This window comes from Aethalodelphis obliquidens, unplaced genomic scaffold, assembly GCF_003676395.1.
Source record: "Aethalodelphis obliquidens isolate GAN/ISIS:26980383/991018 unplaced genomic scaffold, ASM367639v1 scaffold27, whole genome shotgun sequence".
In the NCBI taxonomy this organism is placed as follows: Eukaryota; Metazoa; Chordata; class Mammalia; order Artiodactyla; family Delphinidae; genus Aethalodelphis; species Aethalodelphis obliquidens.
Genome location: NW_020837971.1, coordinates 9617634 through 9625413, shown reverse-complemented (window position 1 = coordinate 9625413; position 7780 = coordinate 9617634). Strand labels below are relative to the sequence as shown.

Genomic DNA, 7780 nt, shown 5'->3' with positions numbered 1-7780 from the left:
GGAATTTATTTCCTGAGCAGCCTTAGGCAATTCACTTAAGCTTTCCTTGTCTCAGTTTCCACAGTCTGCAAAATGGGGACAGCTGTTTCCACCTTTTAGTTTTGTTTTCGAGGTTAAATTAGCCAATGAATTTAAATAGATTAGCATCACATCTAATACCATGCCTGACAAATAATAAGAACGTAATGAATGTCAGCCATCTTCATCTTCATCACCACCTTTGCCAGGTAGATAAAAATCCTAGACTCAAAGCTCTTTCAGAGATGATGTCCACTAGGTGGCACTAGCCGCAGGTAAATAAAATCTCCCACATATATACTGTCTTCATCAAAAGTTTGGAAGTCCTACGAAGAGCCAGAAATAAAACTGTCATGGTAATAAGGCAATGTGTATATATAGATATAAACATATTGTGGCCCCAAACCAAGCAGTTGATCCATAATAATTACTAAAGCAGTTGTCCAAAATAGTTACAAGTCAAACATGTTCTGGTTTTTGATTCTCAGACTCCAGGAGATTCTGACACGGGATTAGCAGAGGAAAAGAGAAAACTTCCTATTCTGTATCCTGGAGCGCTGGTGTGTTATTGGTCAGTTTGGCTAGCACCTGGGGCTTTTGTTTTGCAGAAATCTGTTTCTCCAGCTTTTGTTAGGCTGAGTAGGGTGTGGTTTGGAGAAAGACCCTGCTGTAGGCCGGATGTTTTTGTGTGCCTGGGGAGGAAACTTTTGTAGGGAACAGACCTCTGACAAAGGCACAAAAACTTGGTTGGAAGTGTGAAAGAGTTCAGATGGAGGTTTATAGCGAGTTTTTCTATGTGATAAGGAATATCATCAGTGCTTTTGCAATTAGATGTGCTTTTCTGACATCTGTGAATATGATCTCAAGGTAGAACAAGAACAAAATGGGCTGGACATTTGAGTTACAAAACTTTCTTACTTTTCTTTCTTATTCCTTTCTGTTATCCCTAAGCCTCAAATGAAATCTTGTTTAAAATATCTCTGTTATATCTTAGGGAATTAAGAGAGGTTTGTGTCCATCTTTGGGCTGAATTATTATCCTAGTTGGAACTGAGTTACGGAAGTAAGGTGATAAAGATTGTGCTATATGAAAGCCCTCAGTGGGAATCCTCATTAATACTTAGAGAAACCGGAGAAAAGCCCGGAATCCCTGTACTTTCTTAGGATGGAATGTTTTGTTGTTTGGGTATCAGGGAGCCGGGCAATCCCAGAAGACTGGCCATGGTAATATACTAAACCAGCTGAAGATCTAGGGGCTGTAGGCGGATCCAGAACAGGTGGAGCTGACAAAGCGTAACTGGGTAAAAGTTAAGAGAAGACGTAAACAAATGGGGAACAGAATTAAATTGGTGAAGAGGAGAAATTGAAAAAAGCAGTTTGGGAAGTCAATTTTCTGAGCTTTCTGTTTAGAAAGAAAATAGTTGCCACTCCTTCAGCTTCCTGAACCCCACTTCCAACCCATCTTTACCTCCTTTCTACCCATGAGGAAAGGGAGTTCTTTGTATGTTAAATCTTCTCTTGTCCACACACCATCAGTTAAGTGTTCCCTTTCATACAGCTTCAATTCTTCTTTCATTACTGGCTCTATTCTCTAGACATATTAAAAAAAAAAAAAAAGTTCAAGTCTCTACCTGTTGAAACAAAACAAAACTCTCTCTTCATTTAGCACCTTGTAGTTGCTGTCCTCTTCTTTCTTCCCTTTGCTGCAAAACTTCTAGAAAGAGCAGTCTCTCTGGCTGCACTTCCTCTCTTCTCTCTCTATTCCCTCCCTGCAGTTGGGCCATTTTGCTAACACCCAACTGCAAATGCCCGCACGCAGGTTACCAGTGAAGTTCCTCATGTCAAAATCATCGGGTGAGGACTTCCTTGGTGGTCCAATGGTTAAGACTCTGTGCTCCCAATGCAGGGGACCCGGGTTCAGTCCCTGGTCAGGGAACTAGATCCCACATGGCACAACTAAAGGAGCCCGCATGCTGCAACAAAGATCCCTCATGCTGCGACTGAGACCCGGCACAGCCAAATAATTACATAAAATAAAACAAAATAAAATCATTGGGTGGTTTTCAGCACTGACCTAGTGAAGCTGGCTGCAATGTTTGCAGCAGTTAACATTTATCTAATAATTATTGAGCACCTGCTATACGTTTGACACTGTTCCAAGCACTGTGACGTATAGCTAGATGAGACCCTGTCTCAAGGGTGTAGCCATGTTGTAACATCCACCAGAGTTATCTGGCCCAGGGCCTGGTGGTGGTGAGCCCCACTACTTGGATTGGTGGGATAGCAAACTCTTATAAAGGTGCCAACCTTTGACTCATTTCTCTTCTTTACCTCTCAATCTGAATATCAGACTGCTCGCTCAAATGTTATTTTCATCATATTATTAACAACCCTTCTATCAACACAGTATCTTAAAATTGCTGAAAATGTGATACCTTAGGAAGAAATGACCACTCCTTATGCTCCCAACCCACATCCCCTCCCCCAACAAAGATTTCTTTATATCCCCTTGTAACTTGCTTTCTAGTGGGGTAAAACTCACAGTATACATGTAAACAAACAATAATTTCAGAGAACTGTAAATACTATGAAGGAAATAGAGCAGGGCAATGTGATATATGAAGCACTACTGTGGTCTGAATGTTCGTGTGTGTCGTCATCCATGTGTGTCCTCCTCCCCCCCACAACCCGCCATCAAATTCACGTGTTAAAATCCTTATCCCCAAGGTGATATTATTAGGAGGTGGGACCTTTGGGACGTAATTAGGTCTTAGGGTGGTACCCTTGTGAATAGAATTAGTGCCCTTATAAAAGACTTCCCTTGCCCCTTCCTCCATGTAATGACACAGTGAAAAGGCACCTTCTGTGAACCGGGAAGTGAGCCCTCACCAGACAGTGAATCTGCCAGAGACATGATCTTTGACTTCCCAGCTTCCAAAACTGTGAGAAATGAATGTGTGTTGTTTATAAGTCACAGAGTTTATGGCATTTTTGTTATAGCAGCCCAAACACTAAGACAAGCACCTATGGCACTGGGAGAACTGCTTTACACAGTGTGGTCACAGAAGGCCTCTTTGAGAAGATGCCATTTAAGTTGAAACTTAAAAGATGAAAAAGAGTTAACCTTTAGAAGAAGCTGGGGGAAAGCCTCCAGGCAGAGGGAAGAGTAAGTGCAAAGGCACCGAAGAACTTGGAATGTTGAAGGACTAAAAGGAGAGCCATGTACCTAGAGCTTTGTGATATGACAGTGGCTAGAGAGGAGGTTGGAAGAGGTGGGCCTTGTTTTATCAGAAGGGAGATGTCACTGGAGCATGTTTAAGTGCTAACAGAATCAGTTCAGTATAGAGACGAATTGAGGTGCAGAAGGGGTGGGGATCCATCACGCAAGTGGAGCGGTTTGCTTTGATAAGAGCAGAAATGCAGACATTTTAAAGCTTTTTTCCCTTAATTTTAACAGTCACTCTTGATTCTCCCCCTTCCTCTCTGATTCTTCTGTCTCCTTTCCAGACCCCCCTGTAATTTTCGTCATCAACAAGGTTCTGTCCACAACTGTCTCCCAGTCATCCTTTCTACATCTTCCTTAGACATTCTCATGTCCAGCCACACCAGCCTAGACCACTCTCGTGGACTTCACACTCTCATATCCAACTGCAGGTGTATATATTTTAATTTCCCAAATTATAGATGTAGCCCAGACCTGTCCTCCGACCTTCTGATTCAGCTGCTTATTTGACTCTTCCACTTGGATAGAGGCATTTTTGATTTAATGTGTCCAGAAATGGGATTCTTGAATGTGTGGTATTCTTCTCCACACACAAAACACAGCACTAAACAGGGGGTAGGGGGTGTGGAGGGTGGTGGTTGCTCACAGATGGCCCACGTTCTACCTCTCCTCCTAACCTCCACCCCCAGTCTTTGATACAGATTTTTGAAGTGTTTTCATTCTTATGTAAGATATCATAGTCAGCTTTACTAGACTCACCGGTACTTCTAGCCCTCCTTCCTTTCCTAGAGATCTTATTTATTTATATAAGAGGATTATATTTATCCACCTCCTTGAAGGTAGAATTAGCTTTGGCTCTTACATTGGCCACTGAAATATGAGTGAAGGTTACACGTATTGCTTCCATGTGGAACTATTTAAGATTAGGTGTACAATTCTCCTTGCTGTGTTTTTTTTTCCTTCTTTGTTTTCAGGTTATCATTTGTTGAGATAAAGATGCCTAAGATCAAAGCAGCCTGGAATGCTGAGCCATCTCGTGGATGAATATTGCCCAGAGGGTCATTTGGACATCCAGCAAACTGAACAAGAAGGAAAAAGAACAAAAAAGAAAAAAGTTTGTTATATAAGTTCCTGAAGTTTTGCCTTTTTTCTTTTCTTTTTTTTTTTAGTTCTCAGGTGTGTGTGCGTGTGTGTATCTTAGGTTACTACGTATAAACAGACATATCCTGACTGATATAAAAAATGCTATGCAAATTCACTATTTAAGACAAATCTCTTCCAGTCACTACTTCCAACCAGCTGGCCACCCCTAAGCCTCTTCTAATTAGAAATTCAGGAGCTGCCACTGCCCCCAAACTGTCCATCTTCAACTCTCCCCAATTTGTTATCATCACCATCTACTCAGTGGCTCAATCCAAAATCCAAAAACAGGTCATCTTAATTCCTCCCTCTTCCTCGCTCCCACAGTCGGGTCACCAGATTTTTGTATGTCTGTCTCAGATTTGTCCTAGACATCTGCAGTAGCTTTCTCCCTGTTCCTGCGTCCAGTCTTAGAGTATATATAATACGTTCAGAATCAGAAGTGAATAAAGGGTCTACAGAACTTCTTCCTCCCACCCACTCCCACTTCCTCTTCCTGTGGGCAGCCGAGATGACCAGATCATGGGTATTCCTAGAGAGATACTCTCCGCACAGGGAAACAAACAAGTCTCCCAGAGCAGTCTTCTGAAAACACAAAACTGGCCATATCTTTCCCAGTTTAAAGCCTGTCGGTGCCTTCCAGGTACAAACTCTCGAGTGGTTAGGACCCTGCGTCCGCAGCCTCCTCCAACCTGCTGATCTTCTTTTTGTCTCAAATGACCACTTCCCAGCTGAGATCAATCCTGCCTTGGGGCTTTTCCCTACCTGTTCCCTCCGCTTGGACAATTTTTCCCCAGGTCTGTGCTTGCTAATTCCTTCCTGAAGCATCCCTTCCTCGGAGAGACACACAGCGTTCCCACCCAGTCGTCCTCCGTGACAGAAGGCCCTTGATCACCTCCAAGCCTCTACCACAAGTAGAGTAGTCAACCTGTATTTTCTGGGATGTTGGCTTGTTTACCGACCATCTCCCACATTAGACTCTTAAGTCCCAGGAGAATAGAGATGGGCTCTGTTTTGTTGACCGCTGACTGTATACCCAGCTTCTAGTTATGTGCCTGTCACAGGAAAGGCACTTGATGAACAAGGAGCTGATGGAAAATCTAGTGCCCTGAAGAAAATAAAGGTAGATGAAACTAAAAAGAGAAAGTAGCCTCAGCTCTTCTAAGCAGGCAGATCTGGCCTCCATGTTGCTTCTCCCGAGTGTAGGTCTTTATCCTGAGCGTCCTCACACCGCGTGGCCGGCTGTGTCTCTGGTTAGGCAAACCACCCAGTGTGGAGGAGAGGCGGTGAGGACGGAGGAGAGCAGGCTTCACCCCCGCAGCTTGGAAGCCTTCGGTTCATTGGGAGGAGGTCACAGCAAGCACAGAGGACTTGTTTGCCAGGCCTCGTATTTTGTTACAGACATTTAATAACTGGTTTGAACAGAAATATTAAGCAATCACTTCCTCCTTTGGTTTGGGGCCCGCAAGTTCTGTTTTTTAAACAAGGAGGTAAAACCAGAAAAGACAGCGACTCCCGCATAGAAACAGCAACATGTTTATAAGGGAACATGGACTCCACGATATCAAATCAGTATCTACTTCTGCCTTACATGTTTTATATAGCACATATCTTCCTAATCATAAACGTAATGCCTCATATAATTAGAGATAATAGAATACTGGAATTGTCTTAAAAGAATAAACTAAGGAAATAAAAATTACATCCATAGAACAAGGTTTTTATTTCTAAATCACAAAAGCTAATTTATCACCTGTTACTCCGTCCTTGGAAACCAAACAACAAAAGCTTCATTCATCTCTACTTTAATTTTACCTTCTGAATTGATTTCTAGGTTTCCAGGTCAGCTGATTGGATTAGCTAGATAATGTAACCCAGCCATTTTGTCTTTATCTCTTACCAGAGTAGAGGATAAAATCCACCCTCCTTAATGTGGTGTACAAGGCCCCTTGTAATCTGGTCCCAGCCCCCCTGCCAGCCTCATTTCTCACCGCTTCCTTCCCTTACCCACTTGATGGGGAGCTTACCTGAGAAAAGTCACGGGTGCACAAGTGTGTTCTACTGGTCCAGACCGCTCCTATTCACCTGAATAATTCTGTGCCAGGGAATAAAAGGATGCCCAGGGCTCCTTTTGTATACGGTATAAGCTTGGGGGAATGGGTGAAAGGATCCTGATATGCTACACTCACCACCAGTTGATGAGCTACACTCACCACCAAGTGAATTCACCTGGAAGGAGTAGGGTTGACTAATTAACACGCAGAGATCAGGACCCATCCTCAGGTGTATAGCAATGCCACCTAGTTCACAGGTGCCTTGAGGGGTGCAGCAATGAACTGAATGTGTCCCTCCCCCAAATTCAGATGTTGAAAACCATAATCCCAAAGTGATGGTACCTGAAGGGTGGGGCCTTTGGGAGGTAATTAGGTCAAGGGAGTAGAGCCCTTACAACGGGATTAGTGCCTTCCAAGTAGAGAGCTAGCTATGTGAGGATTCAGCAGGAAGAAAACCCTCTGAGTGCCTTCTATAAACCAGAAGGGGGCATTCGTTGACCGTGCTGGCACACTGATCTCAGACTTTTAGCCTCCCGAACTATGAGAAATAAATAGATATAAATGTTTTTTTGTTTAAGCCACCTCTTCTTAGCAGCCTGAACTGACTAGGACAAGAGCCATACCTGGTCTCCATCCTTAAGAGTCTCCACCAACTTGTAGCACTGGTTGGTCAAGGACCTGTATCATTCTTTTACATCCAAAGGGTGATCTTTAGATGCTCCTGCTGTATGGCCTAGAGCTCCTCCATGACTGGGATAGTAATGAATAAAAATGGAGAAAATTGGGGACTTCCTTGGTGGCGCAGTGGTTAAGAATCCGCCTGCCAATGCAGGGGACAAGGGTTCGAGACCTGGTCTGGGAAGATCCCACATGTCACGGAGCAACTAAGCCCGTGGGCCACAACTACTGAGCCTGTGCTCTAGAGCCCATGAGCCACAACTACTGAGCCCACGTGCCACAACTACTGAAGCCTGTGCGCCTAGAGCCTGTGCTCCGCAACAAGGGAAGCCACCGCAATGAGAAGCCTGTGCACTGCAACAAAGAGTAGCCCCCACTCACCACAACAAGAGAAAGACTGCACGCAGCAACGCAGACCCAATGCAGCCAAAAATAAATAAATAATTTTTTTTTTAAATGGAGAAAATTGCAACCACATTCTAAAATGGAATATTAAGTGGTCAACTTATCCTGGCCACAGGAAGTGTAATATCAGAGGTGCTCCTCCAACTCAGAATGTCTTTGTTCAGTCTTAATGAGTCTGGGAGTGGTGTGATATGGAGAGGTGTATCTGCACTTGGCATGCTTTTTAAAAAGGGGCCTCAGGAGTCTTGTGGTGATGGTAGAGC

At 43.7% G+C, this 7780-nt stretch overlaps 1 protein-coding gene across 1 annotated transcript in view; it reads right to left on the bottom strand.

The window, feature by feature from the left end:
- Nucleotides 1–4141: 4141 nt before the first annotated feature.
- Nucleotides 4142–7780, bottom strand: part of SLC26A4 (solute carrier family 26 member 4) — a 61849-nt gene continuing 58210 nt past the window's right edge. The window contains exon 21 of the transcript XR_003436555.1: nt 4142–4319. The gene's annotated coding sequence lies outside the window, so the exon portion shown is untranslated. The remainder of the gene's footprint in view (nt 4320–7780) is intronic.